Source organism: Urocitellus parryii, chromosome 3 (assembly GCF_045843805.1).
Source record: "Urocitellus parryii isolate mUroPar1 chromosome 3, mUroPar1.hap1, whole genome shotgun sequence".
NCBI lineage: Eukaryota > Metazoa > Chordata > Mammalia > Rodentia > Sciuridae > Urocitellus > Urocitellus parryii.
Window position 1 is genome coordinate 18,837,327 of NC_135533.1, and position 24,920 is coordinate 18,862,246.

Below are 24,920 nucleotides of genomic sequence, written 5' to 3' on the forward strand. Positions count from 1 at the left end.
TTGAGCCTCCTATAGCAGAGTTTGGAAGTAGTTGAGTCTGTATCCTTTAACTATAAAAATGGTTTCACAGCTTGAATTTCAGGTAAGATTTTTGATAGTTCGGGTTCAAAGCTAAATAGCACACTCCTTCCTTTCTCTTTATTGCATACTCACTTGTTCTTATGGGGACAAAGGGCTGGAGAGGAGTTCTAGACAAGAGCTCCGACCACCAGTGTCTGCTTTTCTCCCTATTATCTGTGCCTCCACTGCGGCTTGCCCACCCTGGTGCAATATCCTTCTGTCAATAGCCGTGCCAAGGAGGGAGGTATGCTTTTGTGGAGATGCCTCCTAAGGCCAGGAGCAGTTTTGGGTCAGGGATGCTCCATCATTTAGCCAAAATCACAAAGTCCGCATGTGATGAACTGCAATGAAAGAATCAGTAAGTGACTGAATATATGCTTCCCATCATTCCTTACAACAAAGGTTTCTGAAATGCTGGGAAGTCCCTGGGAACCTGTGTTCCTCGTTTGCCCTCAATCCCTAAACAAACTTTCCTTCTTGTATCTCCTGATGAGAATCCTGGGGATCATTTCCTTGAGGGGAGACTCCTGGATGAAAGAGTGGGTTCCAGGCCTTTCCACACGGAGCCTGGTTCCACAATCACCAACCAGGAATCCATAGTAAAGGGTCTTTGTTTAACAAAGACCTCTTCAGATCCAGCTCTGATAAGCTGGGCACACTTGAACTAAAGAAAAGACCAAGCACTTTGTTAAGGGTGTCCAAGGAGGCTTATTCTGTAAAACTCAAGGAAAAAGGAAGAAAAAAGCCCTGAACTTCTCTTTCCACCCCATCTGGAGCTTCCACTGATTCCAAACATATTGGCCCACAGTGGTTATAAAATCTCCCATTTATGCTGTTCTAAAACAAGGGCAAAGCCCGCTAGGTGCTTACAACTCAAAAGCACTACTTTTACATGCTCATAGGAAAATGATTTTTTTTTTTCTCCACGCCCTTCAGCTGACTGAAAAATAATGAAACACAGTCAGGAGGCACCTAAGCTGGCCACTGGCCATCATTCACTGGAACTCCCCCACTAGGCCATTCACGGATTGCAGAACTGTTTCCTCGTGCCTTCAAAAGTTCTCATTGTACATAAATATCAGCCTGCATAAAATCACTGACTTAGGTGTCAGCGACATTTTAGGTACCTTTAAGACAAGAGGCATCTTTTGCTGAACTACTTCAAGAACACAGAGGAAAGTAGAGATGTGGGGACTTGAATGCTGGCGTCTCAAATTTCATCTGAAAAATAAATGTATGATGGCCTACAGAGAAGGAGGAGGAGGATTCCAGACTTCTGATAGCCATTTCTGCTAATATTCACACCACTCCCCAAAAGTTCAAGCCTTTCTGCTTAAGAGAGAAGTAAGGAAATAAAAAAAGGGGTGGGCAGATGCAGAAAGAAAAATTAAAGGAAAAGAACACTTTGGAAACAACAGAAAAAATGAATAAATGCCATTCCTCCTCTTATTTGCATGATACTCAGGGAAATTCGGTCGTGGGGCAAACATGGCCACATTAGGAATGACAGGTGGTGGTGGAGCCCAGAGAGGAGGGGCTCATCATGGCTGCCATGACCCATGGCTTGGCTCTCCCACTGTCCACTAGACCTATCCTGGTGCAGCAGTGAGAACTTAAAACATAGCCAAAGCCTACTCTAGAGAACAGGTGGAGTGGTGAGATAAGAAGGAACCATGGCTGAAGTGGGAGGGGAGTTAGTGGGAAAAAAGAACTTTTTCTCCCAACTGGGCCCCTTACTGACTATCTAGACAAGATGATGTTCTGTGGCAACTGAGTCACCAGCACATAACACTGAGAAGGACCTGTCTCTGTTGGTCATTAGGTCTGATCTTGGCCTCCCCCACCATCCATTCTGATCAACTTTGCTTGCTTGATGAAGAAAAGGATCCTGAAAGAAAGGGCTGTCACAGAAGAGCCCCTGGGCAGGGGAGTTGACCACATGTCGGTCAGGGGGTGGGGCGAGACTCACAGGAATGGTTTGGGACATAGCCCCCAGAAAAGAGGCAAAAAATGGAACAAAATAAGTCCAAAGAAATAAGGGATGAGAAACACAGGTGATACCCATGTTCTTAGGTACCCTTGATAGAAGTAGTATGTGGGTTTCTTCCTCTGGGGAGGGTCCTTCTGTTACTTACCAGGAAAACTTCCCACCTACAATTTCTGATGATATTTTTATGCCACCGCTCCTCTCCCCTCACACAGTCTTCATTGGTATCCTCATCTACTGACACATTGTCACTTCCTGTCCACAGTTTGGGACTGTGAAAATCTCTCTCCCTGGTTCTGACTTGTGTCTCTCTTGTTTTCTGGACACATGCCCTTGGAAGTCCCAGAGGCCCTCAAACTCACAAAGTCACAATCTAAATGTATCATCCTTCCCAGAAGGGCAACCTCATCAGGGGAATGTTCGTGCCTCTCTGAGGAGAAAGATAACACTAATGACGTCAGCAGATCACATCTTCCTTCGACCTATTTCCCGACCTTGACTTATTTCTCCCTGTTTGAATTAAGAGCAGCAAGTGAGGAGAAAGGCCGTTGGATGCTCATCATTTAGAGACAACTTAGAGCAAATAAGTGTAGGTTCAGAGGCTGCATCTAATCATCTAGCCCTGTATTCATTCATTTGGTCATTATTAAATGACTACTGTATACAAAACTTCCTCTAGTATTGGAAGAGTTGTAACAGGTACATCTTCCAACTTCAGAAATTAAATAATGCTACAGGGGAGTGACGGCTGTATACACACTATGGAAAACCCACATGCTCTGAGTGTGATGTAAGTGCTAGGCGACTGCATGAGAGGAGAATAAGAGGGAAGTCCAAATGCAATAAACTTAAAATCAGCTATTAGAGAGGAAAAAATGATAATGGTGGTGTTGGGGACGAACTGTGTTCCCCTTAAGTTCACATATTGGAGTCCTAACCCCCATGGTCTCGAGTGAACCCACATTTTGAGATAAGCTCTTTCAAGAGGTGAACCTAATCCAACTGACTCGTGTCCTTACAAGAGCAGGAAATTTTCACACAGAAACACCAGACAGGTGTCTGCAGAGGAACAATCATATGAAGACATGAGAGGTCGGCCATTTGCATGAAAGGCCTCAGAAGAAATCAACTCTGCTGGCACAGTGATCTCAACTTTCAGCCTCCAGAACGGTGAGAAAACAATCTATTTTCTAATTCAGTCTGTGGAATTTTGCTGTGGCAGGCCAAGTAAACCAGCACAGGGAACAACTCATATGATCCTGAAACAAGAATTTCCTGATAACTGTGCTAAATTCCCCCAAAACTGAGTGAGGGAAGTTTCCTTTGGTTCTCCTTCCTTTATCTTCCCAATCCCCTCTTTCTGCTCCCCAGGTGGTCCTTCTGCTGGGGGACATTCTCCTCCCAGTCGAGGGAATTCAATGAAAGACAGGGGTGCTTATTGCTCCTGAAATCACCAGCGTTTCCACAAAAACGAGCTTATTGACCCTGATAACTGACTCATCCTCTCTGTTCCTCCAGCCATCGGCATTATTCACAGTGATTGAAGACTTCAGTACTGATCAAGACCCTCCTAAGCTATTACACATGCAGGAAATATTTTAAAATGAAGCAGAAAATCAGATTATAAAATAGGAAAACAATTCCTGCAAAACTGAATAGATTCTAACTGGTAAGTGTTAAGTAAACTAGGAGGGGCATAGCAGGAAGACTGGTTTCTCACAATGCATCTTTAGGAGCAGAAATTAAAAAAAAATCAGGCAGAGAGGCTGTATAACCGCTAAGAGCAGAGCCCAGAGAAACACACACAGACTCTACTCACAGGTTGGCAGTCAGAGGTCCACTTGTGAGCCTGCTGGTTAATCACCAAGCCTTGTGGAATTCAGCTGGATGATGTTGAAATGTTTTCTTGATACCTGGAATAAAGAGAGGATTAAAATACAATTAAGCAAAATGAATTTTAGTACATGTAGACGATATATTTTAAAATTCTAGTTCTCTCTCATGTACTATTATTACTTAGGACTTTAAGGGGGGAAATAAAGGTTGGGGTAGAAATAGCTATTGTGCATTTACATTTTAAAGACAGTCAATACAATGATTATTCTCCTGAACAATTCTTCTGAATTATTTTAAATGATGAGGTGGAGAAGTTTGTATAGTTCTACCAATGCTCTGACAAGGTCAATATTTATTTAACTAGTTTTCCTTTCTTTGCTCATAAGTCCTTCAGTATTTTTACTTTAAAATTTGGAAATTATTAAACAGAAAAGAGAAAGAAAATGCTATAAATGGGTGGAAACCATAGTTTCATGAACTATTCTATTAGTGAGACAGAAGGCTTTAAAGAGAAAACTTAAAGGCAGGGGCAACGTAACTAAAAGTGGAATTTGTCTTCAGATAACTCTTTTCTCTTTTCAGATTCCAGGTCTGAGGGCCAGGAAGCGGATGAAGCTCTCAAGATCTTTCTCTACCATCATTTACGTTGCAACTTCAAGTACATGACTGAGTGAACCCTCAGGTCAACCATTCTTCACTTTGCCCTTCCAACCCAGAGCTCTTTGTGAAATGTCCAACACGTAGACTCTCGCTGACTTAGCTCAGAAGCAGTTGCCAAAGTTCTCTATGAGCCAAGCTGAGTCTAGACCAGACATGGTCAGGGGCAAAAGATCTCTTCCTAGACAGAAGGGAGAGAGAGCTGGACCCACCAGGGAAATGATCCCTTTTTTCCTCCCCTTCTCCCAGTCTCAGTCAGTGGCCAACAGCCAAGCACTATTTCTTGCTCCTTTGACTTAACCATCTAATCAGTGGTGGGAGGAAATGGGTTTAATATAAAATATTCACTGTGGAAGAACTGAGGTGTAAGAAAAGGAAAGGAAGGATTCTCTCCCCTAATCAGATTTTCAGCTCTGCAAGAGTTGTATTTTCTTAGAACCCTTAGGAAACCTCCAGCTAAGCCACTCAGTAGCATGACAGATGGCAAGTAGCATTTTCCTGGGTTATTCAAATGGAAAGACATCGCCAGTACCTCTTTGCAAAAAGAGGTTAAAAATCATACTTTAAATATCTACCACAATTGTTCTCAGAAAGATGCCCCTTTGCAACAGGATGCTGTGGAACTGGAAGGAGGAATGAATCTCAAAGGGTTACTTATTGTAACAGGAAATTATTGCAAATGTTAAATGAGAAAACCTTTTTGAAAATAGATACTTTTATAGCAAACAAGAGGAATAGACTAAAGAAGAATGTAATTAAAATTTTACCTTACACAGTTGCATTAGGGCCTCTTGATTTCAACATTACTATTTCTACAAACCAATTCTCATTTCATGATTTGCTCTACATACATTATGAAAATTACAATAATAACTATTTGAGTGTTTTGTGTGTGTGTTTGTGTGTGTGTGTGTGTATGAGGTCCTGTGCTAAACATATTACACTTGTGGGTTTTTTTGTTTGTTTGTTTTGGTACCAGGGATTGAACCCAAGGGTGCTTAGACACTGGACCACATCCTCAGCCTCCTTTTTAATTCTTTAAATTTTTATTTTGAAATGGGCTCTTGCTAAGTTGCTGAGGCTGGCTTTGAACTTGCCATCCTCCTGTCTCAGCCTCTTGGGCCACTGGGAATTTAGAGTCATATGCCACCATGCCACGTACAACACCTGTTTCTGATAGTGAGTAAATAAAATAACAGGATGTGATAGAGGACCCCTTGAGGGCCACTGGAGGTTGAATAGTATTATGGTTTGACGGTGCCCCTAAAGTTCATATGTTGGAAATTTACCTCCAACATTAAAATGTTGACAATATTTGGAAGTGGGACCTTCAGGAGTTAACAATTATGGTGAGATGAGGTCATGAGGATGGGGCCCCATGATAGGATTAGTGGCTTTTTAATGGGAAGAGAGACCTGAGTACATTCTCGCCATATGATGCCTTCTTGTGTCACACAGTGGGAAGGCTCTCACCAGATGTCAACACTTTGATCTTGAACTTCCCATTTTCCAGAACTGGGAGACATAAATATCTTTTCTTTATAAACTTCTAGTCTGTAGTATTCTGTTGTGGCAGCATAAAATGCACTCCGTCAGATAGTGAGGGATGGTCTCTCTGAAGAGTACATTTCTAGGTAAGAGTCACCTATGTAAAGATCTGGGGAAGAGTGATCCAGTAGTGGAGCCCTTGAGAATCGTGGCGTGAGGCTTCAATGAGATGACCATGTGCTCTGATCACACAATCTGTCCAAGTTATTCAGTCCCAATGGGATTCAGGCTCATATGTCCATTGGTAGAAAACACTGCGTCAAATTATGTGTTGAACAAAGAGAGCTTACAAAAAAATTAGTTCTCAAAAGGGTTGCCTTTTTGGAAATCATGAGGGTAGCAATGTTTGGTGACCTGTCCCTGCCCACAGAGAATGTACAGGGCCACCTTGCATCTAGATCCTGGACGAACAGAGTTTCCCCCACTCCCCCGTTTACCTAGTAACTTGAAGAGAGCTGCTTTCTGTGGGTTTACATGAGTTCCTTTTACTCTTCAGTGTTGATGATAAGGCAAAATATTTCTTTACAATCGAATGAAAAGCTATAGAACACAATCCTCAGAATGGGAAAAGAATGGTAAGTAGCGATTCCAGTCTTAGTTGGCAGCGGATCACATAATTTGGGGGGATGGATATTAAAATAAAATATTTAAAAATAGATCCCTGGGTTTTAGTTAGATTGAGCCGGTAACAATAAAACATTAATATTTGTCTCTGTTTTACATTTATAGTTGAATATGGGAGCTAAAAGTATGTTAGAAGACAGGAAATATGGGATCTTAGGGAATCTGGGTCATTCCAATGAATATTAATGGGTGAACTGACCTTGAACGAGTCATTTAACCATTCCTGGCCTCTTGCTTCCTTCATCTGTAACATGAAGCATTTGAAGTAGAATTTTAAGAGCCCTTCAACTGAGATGGGAGATATATATATATATATACATACATATGAGATAATTTAAGGAAAAAATGTATTGTGTTTGTCTTAATATCTGTGAATAAACCTGCAGATATGGATAAAATGTCAACTGAACCCCTCTTTTCTAAGGGGTGCTCAGTGATGAGTATTGCTTTTTAGGGTTAATAACTTCTATCTCCATCACTTCTGAGAAAAAAGTGTATTATACAGAGCTAAATGATAATGTATCACATGATAATATCTATAATTTATTGGATGACTACTGTGTACAAGATAACTGATATCTGTGATTTAATTTTCATGAGAAAGCTGTGAGACTGCTTGTTTTTATTATCCCCATTTGAAAGTGAAGAAACAGATTCAGATTCATTGCCACTTCGTTGATAAATGATAGAGTTAGAATTAAAACCCAGATTTATCTTGCTCCAAGCTCTCACCATGACTGAGTACGTGGGGTTGTCAGAGCTGCCAACATTGATCTTTTGAAATTTATTACAAAATGTTAGGGACGGGGAGTTTAATGAGTGTGTCGAAGGTAGATAGACAGACCTAGGTATTTGCCTTTCATGGAATAGATTGTGGCAGTCCAGTGTTCTCCCTGGGAACAACTACAAAATCTGGATAAGTTTCAAAAACACTCAAAATTTATTTGAAGGCATCAGAGACCGTCTGCAATAACCAGGATCGCAGGAGCCAATATCCTCCTGGAGAGAAGGAGGGCCTGGAATAGTGATCTCCCATTCAGGGACTCCCCCCTTGAGGCATTGGTTGTCCTTAATATACAAAAGGCAAGATCATGGAAGAGAGTAAAAAGGAAAGCAGAACATTTCTGAGAGGAAGAGCCATATTTTTAAGCAGTCTCATAGCGTCAAAGTAGGAAAAACTTAAAGTTTCAAAGGAAAAGAGCCTTTGGGGATCCACAGAGCTATCGTGTAGTTCTATTTGTGGCAGTCACTACACAGAGCTTTAAGAATCGATCAAAATTTGTGGAACTGTCCAGAAAAAGAGTGAATTCTAGTCCGTGTAAATTATACTTTGATAAAACAGAAACAGAAGATGGAAGAGGAGGAGAAAGGTCTTGGGACCCTTGAGGGTTCCTCCATGAAGAGGGGGCAAACCAGAGATCCACAGAGTCGTACAAAGTAGCAGATGAGTTAAATCACCTCAGTCCTTTCCAAATAAAATGTATGTCCTCAACTCTATCAAACTATCAGAAGGTAAGATGAGACCCAACTGGAGGAGAGCAACCTCATCCAGCACCTCAATTGAATATCCATATGGAAAATAAGAAAACCAGGTCTTGACCTCTGTTGAACTTCCTTCTATCAAATAATTCCAGATTGACTGTAGAACTAAGTTGTGAAACTTACATATTAAGGATTTCAGGGGGAAAAAAGTGGGATATCTTTGCATGATCTTTGGACAGGCAAAGAATTTGTAAAACAGGTAATAAAGGTCATTTGTAAAATAATACTATGCTAAAATTAAGGATCACTAAGAGAGTGAAAAGCCAAGCCATAGACTGAGAAAAAAAAATTAGTAATACATACATCTTGTCAAAGAATCTGTATCTAGAATATATAAAGATTTCCCACAAATCAATAATACGAAGATAAATATCAATAGGAATATGTGTAAAGATTTCAACCAGCACTTTAAAAAAAAAAAAAGAGGATGTTAAAATGACCAACAGGCATTTGAGGAAGTACTCAATCTCACTATCATTAGAAAGATTCAAATCAAAATTTCCGGAATTAAAACCACCATTTAGGATAGCTAATATTCAGAAGAACAAGCAATTCGAAGTCCCATACACTTCTGTGGTAATATAAGTGGGCAAAATCACTTAGGAAGAATCTTTGACTGTATATGCTAAAGCTGCATATCCATCATGCCCCATGTCCTGGAAATTTTTCTCCTACACAATAGAAACCCATGCATGTTTTCCTTAGATGACATGAACTAGATGTTCATAAAAGTACAACTCTTAGTAGTCAAAGACTCAAAATAATTTTAATGTATATCAACAGCAAAATGGATAAATTGTGGAAGACAAACAATGAAATACCATCTAGCAAGTGGAATGATCTAGGTATTGCACAGGCAATTGGTCTTGGACACATAATGTGAAACAAGACACTGAAAAATTACTATATGATTTCATTCATATAAAAGTCAAATGTGGACACAGCTAATACTTGGTTTTGAAATTGGAATAGTGGATGGCGACGATGGTGGGGGTGGTATGACTCTGAAGGGCACCAAGAGGGCTTTCGAGGTGCTAGTACTATTCTGTCTCTTGATCTGGACACTGACTGTGTTCATCCTGAGGAAACACATCACACAGTACAGTTAGGGTTTCCTGTCCTTTTCTGTGTATTACACATCACTCAAAAGATTCTTTGTATAACACATGCCTTGTAAAAGACTGCATATTATGACAGAGATGACAAAGAGCAGGAATTTATGAGCTCAAAATACACAAGATCATGAAGGCTCTGAGTCTTCGGTCATCTATTACACCAGGAGGAAAATAAAATAATAAAAAGGAAGACAAACAATGAGAGAAAACAATAAGGTAATATAAATCACTGTATGCTATGGGGGGAAGCCGTAGTGGGGAGGCTGGGATTAATTTGGCCAGTTATTTCTAAATTAAAAGTCAACACTGGATTATTTACCAATGACTTTGTGAACTTTCCATATATATATTTTGGCTTACCATATCTTAGAAGGGAAATATTGAATGTTTTTGCAAGTGGCCCATACCAAAACAGTTCAACTACAGGGCCTGCTTACCCTCTTGGGACGCAGAGAAGCTTCACCAGCCCGGAGCCCTGGGCTCACCTTACCGTCTACTGTTTCTGCTCTTCCCAGTCAACCACCCACCTTCCCAGACCTATGTCTAGGGGCTTGTATATATATTAAGACCTCGAACAAGCTTACTTTGAAAAGTGCATGTTTCTATTTAAGCTTTTACCTATGTGTCTTGGGTAAAATCTGTCTATAGTATGCAGTATAAAGTTTTAAGCCTGCATGAGACTCTCTTGATTTTCATGGGGTACATTTTTGGTGTTTTCTATGGGATTGTATAAATGAAAATCTCTCTAGATAGAGATTTACATTTGTATAAATGAGTAGCTGAGAGGCTCGGGGTATATTACTAGGATACTATATTATGACTTTGGCTATTCAACGGGTTAAATAAAGTGATTGACTATGGAAATTGTTCTCACTATTGAAGAAAAGTTATGCAATAAAAGAGAATTCTCAGGACATTGTACAACAAACAAATTTACTGGATTGCAGACAAAGCTTTTAAACCATTACATTGGAATGAACATGGGTCTTTCCCTTTACAGCAGTTTGGAATGACAGAAGAAGACAGCCTGTCAGGTCCTGTAGACCTCTACACTTCATAGAGGTCTGGTCCTATGGAAATTTGTTTCCAGATATCAATTACTTCAATTTTAAAATCAGGATAGTAATAGTATTTTTGAAGGGTTTTTCTTCCTCTAAGCCTCCATAGCATTTTAAGAAGTCCTCTGGGCTCTTGTCATTGTATAAGTATGGGCTTCTTGATGGCAGGGACTTGGTCTTGTCAGTAATCCCAAGCATGTTCCCTGGCACAGAACGTATGCTTCATAAAATTTTGTTGGCTGAGTGAGTGATGAATGAAGAAGAGTAACATGACATAGAAAATGCCTCATATTTAACTTAGTATGCTATATGAGAAGACTAGCTCCTTCCTCTTCCTCCTCCTTTGTTATTCTTCATCTGCAAAGCAGAATGGTGCATCCCTTAGCTCATTGCTATACCATCAGGTGGCCAAGACCAGCGATGCCAGCCAGGAAAATTTTGCAAATCATCCTTAAACATGGAATGCTAAAGGTGTAGCTTTGATATACGTTGTCAAAGGAGCCAACCTGGTGCAAGTATGAAAAAAAATTCCTATCTGTAATAGAGTAAGGTCACATAACAAACAGCACAAAGAAGGGCTCTGATGTCTTAAATCAGGGCCATTTTTTTCTGCAGCCTCTTCTATTTTTTTCCCCTTGGAGAGTCATTTAATTAAGAATGCTCCATGCTGCTATTTCCATCAGCCAGGATCTTTCAATTTTTAACAGAGAGTGGGTGTGGATTTTTAGAGGCAAGGTAATTTCTTATTGGAGAAGCAGTAAGAATGTATCCACAGTAGGGTGAAGGTCACATGCTTATTTTTAAGCTTTATGAAAAATTCTCTACTTGTCTGAAGCAAATAGGAAAGAGAAAGTCATTTATGGCTCTATGAAATTTCTGGATTTCTCATGGGAAAGGAACTGATGTCAGTGTTTGATAAACTTCCCATGGCTACACACACACACACACACACACACACACACACACACACGACATTGACTCCTGAGAAAAATGTAATTTCTGTCTTTACTGAGCCATGGTTAACCTGCAGCTGAAATATGGTATAACTATACACATCAAGAAAGATGTAGTATGGATACTAAAAAGTTCAAAGGTTGTGGCAAGGTATGGCCAGTTATTTCTCATGCCACCACCATTACCACTACCACCACCACCAACCATCACCATTAGTACCACCATCACCATCACCATCATCACCACTATCACCATCACCATTAGCACCACCATCACCATCACCATCATCATCACTACGACCCTCATCATCACAGCACCACCACCACCATCACCATCACCATCATTACCACCACCACTACCAACATCACCACCACCATCATCACTACCACCACCACCACACCACCACTACCACCATCACTACCACCACCACCACCACTATACCACTACCACCACCATCATCATCATCATTTTTAAAAAAGTACCTATGTTTCTTTATGTTATTTCTAAGGCACAATGTTAACTGCTTAGGCTCCCAGAGGGATACCAAATGAAGCACTTAATTTTTATGATTCTTCAAATTTTGAATGGATATGATCTTCCTGACTCTCTTCTGCCTATGTGCCTGTGGGAGGTTTCCTAAATAAATAGAACCTATTAAGAGACAAGAAGCTACAAAGATAAACATATATAATATCTAGGAAAGGCAAGTACTATATATAATCATTTACTGCTTATCTGTAGAGTTTAACACAACTGTATGCATGTAGAAGTTTTGTAAATACTAATGTAGCCAAATTGAACCCTTTTAATTCTAATAGACTCTTGATTTATTTTCAATCTCAACAGTGAAGTTGGTACTTAGGGATCTGAGATATTTCTAAAGAAGTAGTGTCCTAATTCATCACTTTCCAGTTGAGGCTACATGTCACAAAAGCAACCAGATAATTCATTCAATTCCATCAACGCTGAAAAATTTAGGTACACTTAGTTGATTTAGTGAATTGACTTCCATGTTCCTATTATACATTTCTGTTTGTTTTTTTCTTAAATATTTTTCTACTGTTAGTTTTCACTACTGATTGAAATTTAGATATCTAAACACAAGGCTGTATGTTATATATTGCTTAAAGTAAGCTAAAAATCAAAGCAAAATTGTACCCACAGTGGATCGATCTTGTTCTTCTTCTCTACCTTCCAACCAGCTGGTAGTTCCCACCTCCTTCCTCCACCACAGAGCAGTGTGCTAAGATCTACTACAAGCTTTGGGTTCGGTCCGTGCCATGCACACAATGTTGACATAAGGAATCTGGCCTGCTGCAGGACTCAGGGCTCAGATCAGAAACTAGAATCACCATGTCTTACCCATGTAACAAAAGGCAAAGATCAGTGTGTGTACCCTTGAAAAAATTCACTGGCAAATGTCATTCCTCTCCATGAAAGAAAGTCAGACTGTGCTTTATCTATTGCACTTATAAGTGAAGGTTGCAATACCATGGGTGAGAGGCACTGCCTTTGCTCTAGAAAACTGATGTTTGTTCATCATCCAGATATCCATCTGTCATTCTCTTGAAAGCCATAGACATCAACAAACAGCAAAATAACAATGCACGGGGGACCATTTTGTGCACAGGCCCTGGGAAGGGCCAGTAGAATTCCTCTGATCAGTCTCCTTTTGACTTTTCCCATAGACCTTGTTCCCGCACTAAAATGTCTGGAATGCTCAGCGGGGATGAAGTGGGTTGGTCCCTGGGCAGTTATGCTTCTATTATCAATGAGATCAGCCATTTGTGGACTGATTTCCAAGCGATTCGTAGCATCCCAAATGGGTTGAGAACACAAATACACAGTGTATACAGTGAACAGCCTTCACATCCCTTTCCTCCAGTGATTTTTATGGCAACCTCAGAGGTCAATAAGACAAGTATTATTGGCAAAATTTTATAAATGGGACCTAGAAAGTCGTAAAGAGGTTAAGTGGCTTGCTCAAGGCTTCTCGGCTAGTGCTGGGAAGAGTTGGGTCTCCAGAGCTGTTCTTGCCTCCATTTGATCACTTATCTACCAAGTTCATATAGCAGGAGTTAGTTTGTTTTGTTTTGTTTTGTTTAGAATAGTCAATCACTACATTTCTTTTTATACATTGGCTCAACCCACTGATTGATTCCTAACTGCTATTACAGACTAAACATTTTCAAAATAACTATTAAGAATTATTTGCAGCCCTTGTAATTTGGCCTGTCTTTGCAGTAATCAAAACAGCAAGAGAGTATAACAAGTGATAAGAATATCCTGATCCCAAAGCATCTGAATATCAAAATAGGGCTTCTCTGAAGGTATGGTGGTCCACCATGTCTTGCAAGTGTCACTTGCAAGATGCGCCTCCGAATACAAGGTTTCACATGATTTGCTTTTAAAAATATTAGGAAAGATGCGAAGTTATCCCTATAAATCATTCAACTGCATCTTAAGCATCTTTCCTGATTGGAAACTACATGTGTTCTACAAAGGTCTTTTCTGTGAATATCATCCTTCATAAGGGAAAAATAGTTTAAGATTTGATCTACTGTCCCTTCCTTATAAAGTCAGGTCCAGTTTGGGATTCTATTTCCAGTTATTAAATGGAACCTCGTAAGGATACAGCAGAGATGAAGAAAGATGAGACCCTGCTCTCACAGAGCCTTCATGGGAACGTGAGTATTACCCAGTTTAGGTCATAATCGTTCTGTATCCCCGGTGCTTACCATAGCTCTAAGAACATATTAGTTTCTCAATAAATATGTGTTAAGTTAATAAATAAATGAAGTCTCCAGGTGCTCAGTTTTTCCATTTCTAAATTCTGATGAAAACATCATTATCCACTGTCCTGCCTCCTAGGACATTGAAACTGATATGAACTGAATGGTTGCAATCTAACTGAAGCCTGAACTTTTTATTGGCAAGGACATTAGCTAATTGCTGATAATGTGGGCACTATCCAAGCTTCAATTTCTTATAGCCACAAATTTAAACCAATATTGCTATCTTTTTTAAAAAATGTGTTTTTAACCAAATGAAGGATGGTATACAGATATGGATTGATAAGTGAAATAGATTTGCACATTAATAATATATTTAAAATGGAGCATTTCACAATAAGGTTATCTCCAAAGAATAGCATTTTTAAAGCATAGCAATGTGTCTATTCATTTGCCATCAAACATGCCAAAAGCAGCCTCATTATGTTCAACATTGATAGCTGAGTTGATTTGAACTAAATGATTGATTAATTCAACTGATCAATTAAAAGATTGATTAGTTCAATAAAAACTTCGGAGGTTGATGCCAGTTAACCTTGGGCACCTTGGTGTGTAGGACCACTGTGGTCTTATTCAGGCACAAACACAGGCTGAATCGAGCTGAAACACTGCAAAGCCTGACTTGCAGCTCCATAAGGAAAAGTTCTAAAATATACTTTTCAGAGATAAGATGATGATTCTTACATATTTGCAACATAATGTGATTGTGATAAATTATCACTAAATAATGAAAAACAAACGACTGTGACTAACTGAACAGAACCAAGCTTTCGAACAAATGCCATCCTAGAACCTGGAGTAGAACTACAAATACATCAGGTCAAGCATATTAGGAGAGGGATAAAAGGAGGGAAAAGGAAAATGTTAAACTTAACCAGAATCTAAATGCTATTGAGGCTGTACAGATACTCAGGTTGTTTTGAGAATGTTTCTTTCTTCTACTCTCTGCACTTTCCTTTCCTGATGTGTCTTAAAGAAAAAACTCCGAGATAAAAACCCAAACTGTCCTTACTATGTTTTTAGCTGTTTGAGCCCAACGGAAGGGAATCTAGGAGGGCAGGTACTTGATCATAAGCTCCACAAATGAGCAATCTCCACATCTACATATCGCTATGTAGTCCAGAGAATTCACACAGTACTTGATAATTATTTACTGATGAAGCAAAATCCATTTTTCAAGACTACTTTCATTTTTATTTCACTCTATTGCCAAATGTCTCAAATCATAAAATCTGTAAAATTGTCCCTATTTCTGCATGCTAGATAGATACACATTTTTATAGGGAATTATAAGTATACATTTTATCATAGAAAATTTAGAGGATACAAAAACATATATAGAAAACAATTCTATTTTAAAAGCAAATTTGAGGACTGGGGATACAGCTTGACTGGTAGAGTGCTTGCCTTGCATGCACAAGATCCTGGGTTCAATTCCCAGCACCACAAAAAAAAAAAAAAAGTAAATTTGAACTGGCGCAGTATGTACACCTATAATCCCAATGACTCAGAAGGCTGAGGCAGAAGAATCGCAAGTTGGAACCCAGCCGTGGCAAATTAGCAAGGCCCTAAGCAACTTTGTGAGACCTTGTTTCATAAAAATAAGTAAATAAAAAAAGTGCTGGATGTGGCTCAATGGTTAAGTGTCCCTGGGTTCAATCCTTAGTACCAAAAGAAAAAAGAAAAGCAAATTTGATGCATTATACATTCAGTTTTTTCACTTGTAATCATACTTGTTCACATGTTTTCCTTTCCCATTCTTTTAGCATGATTAATACCCTCACTAAGTGTGCAGTTGTTCCTGTGCACTAGGCAATGAGAGTCTACCAAGTATCGGCTACCACAAGTGATGCTTGTACAGACTTTCATGTACATAACTCTTTATTCCTAAATCTTAAAAACACTGTAGCACTCTTAATGTTCTATCAACGACACTCAGGGAACTCAAATTGATCACCTTTTCTTTCTATGAATTCTTCTTACTTTCAAATAACCTACTGGAGAGATTGGAACATTAATTGCAATGCCACCAAAATATTTTTCTTGATCCACAGCAAATAAGAGTAAGACAAAATGGCAAAGTCATTGGTATTGTCCATTTACTACCAAAATTATGGAAGCTTTAAAAGAAGAACAAATATTGTTTTAAAAGCTTGATTTTTGGTGAAAAAAATTATTTTCAAACTTGGCAGGTTTATTCCAACTTTATTTTTCTTTCATTGACTATGCATGCATCTATTTCCTCATTCTCCTATTAACCAGCTTGTTCTCATGATCTATTTTAATATTTCTGAGACACAAGATTTGTACCTATTATGGGGAACAGTGTGATAATGTGACGCATAGGCACATTGCGGAATGGTCCAATCAAGGTGATAAGCACTTCCATTTCCTGAAGCATCCATCTTTTTTGTGGATTAGGAACTTTTGTTCCTGTCCTTTCCAGTTATTTTGAAGTATATCACAGATCTCTGTAGACAATACTCTACTGTGTTACAGAAAACCAAAACCAAAAGACTGACCAACTTAAGTCTTGAAAGTGGGACAGTTCAGAGGTGTAGCAAATTAAATTGGAAAATTGAGCTCATCGAATGAAGACACACACAGAGGAGGAGAGTACAGAGAGGAAGTCGTAGGAGTGAGGAAGCCCACAGCACATAGCAAAGCCTCTTCTGGCTTGAAAAGCCCACCAGACATTAGGGCAATGTCATGGGTGGCTTTAACATCTGGGGTACAAGCGCTCTGAAGATAAGGTTATGCTTTTTAACTTCTGTTTCTGTTTCTTCTCTCCAAAAACAAACAAGAACTCCATCACTGCTCCTTTTTCTTTCAATAGACAGAATATAAATGAACACAGTCCATGTTCTTAAGTTTTTCCTGTCTCAGTAAATAGCACCAATATTCACCAGGCTGCTCCAGCTCTGGACCTGGGAGTCACTCCAGACACTTCCTTCTCCTTAACCCTCTGTTCTCACCACATCTCATACAATAAATGACTAAGCTACATGATTCTGCCTTCATCCTCACCACCTCTGTTACCACTCCAATCCAAGCCACTAGCCTCTCATCTAGACCATCCCAAGAATTCCCCAATGGGTCCCTGCCCTCTAATCTCTGTCCATTTCCAAACAACTACCTCTTTAAAAACATACACCTGGTGCCACCGCCCTGCTTAAGACACTTCGGCAGCTTCATAGTGCTTCTAGATGCAGATCCAGTTCTTCAGGTGCTTCAAGATGACCCTCAATTCAGTGGTCTGGCTCTGCCTACCCTTCCACTTGCTTTGTGACCTAGTTGCACTAGTCTTCTTTCAGTTTCTTCCATGGATCAAACTCTTTCAGGCCATAGAAGCTTGGGCATGCTGTTCTATAAGACTGAAATGATTCCACCACTCCTTCCTTGTAAAACCCATATGAATCTCATTAGGAATTTTTATACACACACACACACACACACACAGATACATACACACCCACACATATTTATATGCACCTATGTATACGTGTGTATGTGTGTTTGTGTGTGTGTTTAGTACTGGAAACTTTTAAACCCATAAATTCAAGGTTAATAGAGTAAACACAATACCCTAAGGAACACTGATTTTTCTGTTCCAAAGCAATCACAAGACAGATGATAGAGATTTCAAAGATCCTATTCATTTATTGTCAAGGTATAATAATTTTAATGTTGTTGCATTAGACATTTCAATTTTTAAAATTTTACCATCACATTATTCTTTTTTATAGGACTCTATTATTTATCCTCACGGACAATTGCAAGTTGTAGTGATATTTATGTTTGGTGCACATTTATTTAATGTTTGTCTTTTTCACCAGACTGAAAGCCTCATAAAGATGTGTCCAACTTGTTTACATCTGATTCCTTAGCATTTTGCAGTTGCCTGCCAGGGGTGATTCAATACACGTATACATATATATGGAAGGAATCAGTGGTTAATAATCAAAATATTTCAAAAGACTACTTAATGTTATGACAATGGGGGAAACTTTATGGGTTTATCATTTTGAGAAGGATAATTATTATTATTAAGAACTTGCTAAGTGTTCAACACATGGAGTAGTTGAATGGATATATGAATCAACACTTACCAGCTGCCAAAGCAGAATATGGTGAGTCTGAATGAAGGGCAGATAAATATACCAAAGCAACCAGGAGAAAACCTAAAAAATATTTTCTCTGCTGCTACAATTTGTAGTTTGGAAGGAAAAGAATGAAAGGCACATAAACATGCTTTCCATTGTAAAAGTTGAATCACACATTATCTCATTTGATTCTCATAAAACTCTATGAGACAGATAGTATGTCATCCTCATTTGACAAACACTGAAATTAAGTCCAGTGTCTAGAATTGCTCACAGTGTCACGGGTCCTGAACACAAATCCTGGTTTCTAACCCTAGAGACTATGTAGTAAGAGCAAGAGTGGAAGCTCGTGGGACAGCTGATGTGTTCTTATTCTGATTTTCCCCTTGCATCTGTGATAAGGCTGGCTGAGCTTTTAATACATCAACATACCCTTTCCATAACAAACAAACAAATACCCAAATTTCTCCAAGTCTCCTAGCTTGAAAATCTAATTTTGGTCTCAGCTGCTATGCCTAATTCTTTTCAGGTTGGAGTTTTTATTTTTCTTTCCAGCCATATTTCAAAATATACCCTGGGCCACATTTGTCTCCATTCCTTTTACACCAGTAAGAAAAGCCTCTCCAAAAAAAAAAAAAAAAAATTCTCAGTGCAGAGGGCCTACTCATACACCAGCTGCGATATTGGCTTATTTCCATATAACCTAATATGGCTAAGAAAATGTTTGACTGCCACAGAGAGAGGATTGCCAAACTTAACAACTTTTTAGTAAGAAAAGTGCCACAGAGCCGTCTGTTTAGATGTGGTGCGATTTCAGCTCAGATGCTTCTCTATTACCGCTAATGAAACTGTAATTGTTCTTCTAGGCTATAACAGAACCCAGACACCTGTCTCCTGTGCCCACTTACAGGCAAGATGAATAAATAAAAGCTGCCCAAAAAGGCTCTTGGAGACTCTATTGAACATGTTGCCTTTCTTGGGTTATAAAAACCAAGTGACGAGGGGATACTCAGTTCAGGTCCTGTAGGAGGTCCTCTGAGTTTGTGCAACATCACGTAGCTTTAAACAGAAGAAGGGACGAAAGGGAAGTGGCCTCCTCTGTCTGATACCTCTGTGTGTTGGGGACTTGCCATCATCTCCTCAGTAGTCCCTCCCTCCTGCTGGTTTTCCTGTCTCTTCTTACCTCCAGCACTATGATAGATGTCACTGTGATCTGAAATGTCACCCTGTCCCTCACCACAAATAAAACCAATCCTCATCAAATGTGGGCTCTTTCAGTCAGAGCCCTTGTCACTTCCCTTTTCACCCCTGTGGCTGTCTTTCACACTCTTTCTTGTGTCATCTGGCTTGGCACTGAAAGGACTTTAGATTTGCACGGCTCAGGGTTTGAATTCCAGGTCTGTGGCTTCCTTGCCAGGCAACTTTGGCAAAGTGTTTCTCTGCTAAAACGTGGAAAAGATGCTGGATGCCATGGTGCATGCCTATGATCCCAGCGTCTTGGGAGGCTGAAGCAGGAGGATTGCAAGTTCAAGGCCAGCAACTCTCAGCAAACTTAATGAGATCCTGTCTCAAAATAAAAAGAAAAAAGGGCTGGTGGTGTGGCTCAGAGGTTATGTATCCCTGGGTTCAATCTCTGACACAAAAAAGAAAAAAAAATTGGAAACGATCTATCTTGCACAGTCACTGTGGGAATTCAATGCTGTAACAAGCAGTGAGTAACGGGCAGGAAGAAAACGTTCAGGAAATGTCGTCAAACTCCCATTTTCTGTTTCTGGCCTCTTCCTAATCGGACTGCATTCTGCACAATAGTGTCATATTTATTTTTCAGAACTGTATAAATTGAAAGGGGAAAATCTATCCATTAACCCCTGAACTTTGCTTTGGTTAGTGAGGGTGGGAGATCTGCCTAAGAATTCAACCTGGGCCAAGTATAAGAAAACCAATGTCAAAAGTTCTTTTGTGTGGGCTGGGGATATAGCTCAGTTGGTAGAGTGCTTGCCTTGCATGCATAAGGGCCTGGGTTGAATCCCTAGCACTACCAAAAAACAAAACTTCTTTTGCTCCTCAGAGTTCTTAAGGGCATAAGCCCAAGGTATATAACTATGTTTACATAAATATCTTGACTGTTTTGTGGTCATACAGGTGAATGATCCCATCCACCCCCAAATCACATGGGAAAGAATTAAAGCAAAGAGCTATTTTTCCTCGAATTAAAAAAAAAAATCCAATTTTAATCTGTGATATAGTCTGAGCTATACTTCCATGTCCCCAGATCATCCCAAACCATCCATCAGAGTCTGTTAAATAGAAGTGAAGAAAATAGGAACTTTTTCATTCTCAGAGTGAAGGTGATAGACATCAAATTGAGGTTGTAAGAGGGTGACATAAACTTGGAGCAGGAGGTATCAGGAAAAATGAGGCGTCCTACCACTGTCTGTCTCTCTTGGGTTCTCAGAAATCCTGAAATGAAGACCTCAATCATTTTATTTGGATCTGAAATGCAAGAGCAATCCAGGAAGAACTTGGGCATGTCTAGGTTACATGAACCAATCATACAAAAACACCATTGTACGTGAAATGTCCGATTATCATGATTAGTTGAGGTGATTCAGGCGACTGTTGCTGTGTGTGAGAAGTACTGGTGTTAAAAAGACTTCAGTTCTAAGCCCTGGCGACACTCCTAACTAGCCATATGATCTTAGGCAAGTTATAAACTGTGGGCTGCAGTCTCCTCGACTATCAAAGGATGAAGAATGAACCAGAAAAACTGCTACATTTGATTAGGTGGTCTGGAATACTTAGGAAGATTCATGCTAAGAGAATTAAATTGTGGGTAACTAGAAAGGAAGAATAAGGCTATTTGATACCTTATTCTCAAAAAGAACAAAGACACGGGAATAGGGAAACTTGAACTGTTCTCAGGGCAAGCTCATTTAGAAACTGGCTGGGAGGGTGGGGAGAAGTGGGTGTACTGACTTGGTCCTTGGATGCCAGCTTTGCCCTTTGTTCTTTGGCATAAGGCAATCGAGTCTGAGATGTTTGATAGAATCAGTAGTTTGGAAAGACACAGATGGAGCTGGATCATGGGGGAGGGAGTTCAATTGGAGGTAGGGAGTAAGTTTGGAGATTCTTGAAACCTGAATCAAGATGGGTAAGAGAGAAACTCTGAAGGAAAAGATAGTCTATGTGGAATCTAGAAATGTGCTCTTACTTTTCCCCAACCTGTCTGGGTCTCCTTAGGTCAGTGTGCAGAGGGATCCTCTCTTATTTGCAGAACCCTGAACTCCTACCCCTGTTTCTAAGGATGGACCTATTCATGATCAATAAGTCATTTTTCAGATTAATCTTCAGGAAGGGCCAATGTAATTTTTTATTGTAAGTAAGAAAAAATGACCTTGACTTATTATAATATGATTAGAGACCTTTATTTTAGTTGCATAATTAAATATAATTTTGTAAATTGCACAAGCCAACAGCTAATTCTAAATGACTTCACTGAACAGGAAATCCTCATATTTTTTTTCTGAAACAATATACATAAGCCTCTATGAATATGAAAGTCAGAATGTGAAATTCTCCTTGCATAGAAGGAAGAAAAACTAATTTTTCTCATTCCTCTTTAATGCTTAAGTCTACAGCAATTTAAAGACCTTGAACTACCTTAATCACTTAGAAGAAATGCTTTGAAAAATGAAAACCAGGTTTAAGTTTCTAATGGCAGTAACCAGGTTAACAAAGCAGATTTGCTTTAACATGGGTACATACCATCCTCAAACAACTCTACGTCCTAGAGTGAGCCAGCCCTGGAATTGAAGTTAGGGTCTGCCTGAACAGTGCATTTCCTCCTAAGCTCCTGACCCCTTACCTCCTCTCCCATTCTTTCGCTTTATCTAAGTCTTCATACTCTGAAGAAATCATTTCAGGTCAAATAACAGAACCTTTTCCCATTATAGGTAGTTAACGCTTGGAATACATGACTTTAAAAACTAGTACCAGACTAAAAATACACATAGGTTCGAGAAGTGTTTAGAGCTACTATTGGATGGTAGGTTTAAAAGGGACTAAGAAGGAGAAATAAGGCTTTAAAAGTCTCAGGAAACAACATAAATCTCAGCAGTGGTCTCTTCTAGCCTATCAGAAGCAAGAGGCTCTTGAGCTCAGCTCTGACCAAGAGAGATATATCTCAGGTTCTAATATTTTTAGCAATTTAATGGGATGGGTGCCAAATGTTATCTTCATTGTTGTTGTTGTTGTTGTTGAGAAGTTGCCACTGTGATGGAAAATGAAAGAAACAAAAGACTCCATCTGTGTAGCTGAGGGGCACTGGGAATATACTTGCATTTATTGGGGGTCTGTCCAAGGCTGTAGCACCTCTTATTTAATATTCTAATCAACATAGGAGGGTTTTTTTTTTTTCTCTCCATTGTGGATGAGAATACTGAGGCTTGGGAAGTTAAGAAAGCATCACACAGAGATGGAAGACTGGGAACTAAAATTCAGATCATAATCTACCTTCCTTCTACTACTCCAAGGGGGAAACTTTCCTTGAAAAAGAAAAGAAAAAAAAGAACGGGAGAAAGAAAGAGAAAAAAGTTTGTCCAGTTAACAGTTATTTCATTCACTGATGCTTGAATAGAAGCAAATGATGTCTTAAATAAATCCGATCAACTGCACAAAATCTGGCTGTTTGCATTAAAAAAAAAAAGATTTTATTGAAAACCAGTTGTTTCAGTGGTCATGTGTAGACCTGGACTTAATAAATGACCACCTTTAAGTCCTACAGCTGGACGACTCCTAAAGAACCCTGAGGCAAGTCAATGGCAAGTTGCCACCCCAAACAAATTGCTGTCCGTAAGCTCTGAAACTTGAATTACTCTTCAAGGATTAAGGTTCAAGACTGTGAAAAATTAAAAATGTTGCCTATCCTAGGAAATAGCGTATGAATCAAAAATATCATTACTAAGCTTAACTGCGCTCCTAATCTTCCACTTTCATGACATCTAAACTGTTTTGTTATTCTTAATGGACCAAATCCCCCTTCTGGTAATGTTCTGGAAATTCTATTTTTGTGGTAATTTAAAAAGTCATATGGCATGTTCTTTATATTTGGTTTATGTAGGAGTTAAGACCACTTCAAACATACTTTTCTTTCTTAGATGGCTATTTAATATCATGTCATTCACTGGTAAAAATAAAAGTAAGTTAATCTGCAAAAAAATACATGAACACCCCAAAAAAGATTGAATTGTATCTTTGAGAAATGATTTTTTTTTCAAAGTCAGACATCAAAGGCTGCCTATTGCAGAAAGTTTATTTTGAGAAGCTTCAGTCAAAACAGTTTGGAAAGTATGAAATGAGTCATTTTTTTTTCCTTAAAGAAATGTAACTTTGTCTATTCCCACTGCATTTTTGGTTTGGTAGGAGACATCTTTATTCCACAGGATTTTAAAAGCATGTTTAAGATTCCATAGGTTTAGTATTACATCACTAATGGTTTCTAATGAGATCCAGGCAAGAGCAAGAAGGGGGAGAAGAACAGCAACAGAGCTGAATTCTGCAACACCCAGCACCATGTAGAATGTGGAAGAGTCCCTGTGTGTTATCTATTGCTGAGGCCATCTGGATTAAAAGGGGGAAATTCATATTCAATCAACCAGATGTGTGGGTGACGTGATACCCAGCATTGGGCTATTTGGAATCAGTCATCTAACAGGCTGGATTCTTACTTTTCATACAGATATTTGCTGCCTGTGGTTATGGTCAAGATGAACCAGTGAAGCATGTAAATATCTAGATATTTTATTCATCCTTTTGAGTTCTTAAGGCCTCGGCTACTTGCTTGGCTTCATTCCTAGAGACACCTTGAAGGTACAAAATTATGTAAGTTTTCTTTGGGGGCTGATGTCTATGTATAGATAGGAGGAGAGAGCTAAAATAAATCTTCCCCAAACTTCCAGCAACTCTGGCATTTTAAGGATGGGTGAGGGCACAATTTGAGTGGCAAGATGACCCTTAGAGGAGTCATTTTGCTATGAGTCTATTTCTTAATATCACCTCAAGGCAGTTCCATGATTATTGAGATCAGAGCTTCCGTGTATAAAGAACTTTACTCATCATAGAGGAGAAGTAAGGGAATAAAGAAAACCTAAGGCATTATTGATGCCTTTGTAGAATATATTCAGAGAGGTAGACACATATAACTTATTATAAAATAGATGTTTCGTGTGGAACAATTCAATTCTCTTCAGATGAAATAGAACAAGTTGTTTTAGGATGTGGGGTGGGGTTGGGTGGGGGAGCATAAAAAGGAAATGGTAAAATGAGGTGGTTTAGAAATTTGAAATACTTTTAAACAAGGAAGTATGAAGGTCTTACATTGTTTACAGTGAATTTTAGCATTCACTTACGCAGCAATTATTGAACACGTATGACATCCCAGGAGTTTTCTAAGCAAGTTAGTATCTTCCTTTCACAAATATATAACATTGGATTTTGTCCAGCTCCTTTTGTAAATCATTCTATGACACTGAACTGAAGAATCAAACTGGGGTCAGTCACTAAATGTTTTGCTTATGCTATGCTGGGCATAGGCTTGACAAGGGAATGGATCCAGTTCAGATCTTGTTCAGGCACATGATTCTAGA

General features: G+C 39.2%; 1 protein-coding gene across 5 annotated transcripts in view; it reads right to left on the bottom strand.

Annotated features, from left to right (window-relative positions):
* Window positions 1-24,920, bottom strand: part of Cald1 (caldesmon 1) — a 175,789-nt gene that overhangs the window by 110,119 nt on the left and 40,750 nt on the right. For all 5 annotated transcript variants that reach the window (XM_026379906.2, XM_026379902.2, XM_026379905.2 and 2 more), the window contains exon 2: window positions 3,867-3,960. The gene's annotated coding sequence lies outside the window, so the exon portion shown is untranslated. The remainder of the gene's footprint in view (window positions 1-3,866; window positions 3,961-24,920) is intronic.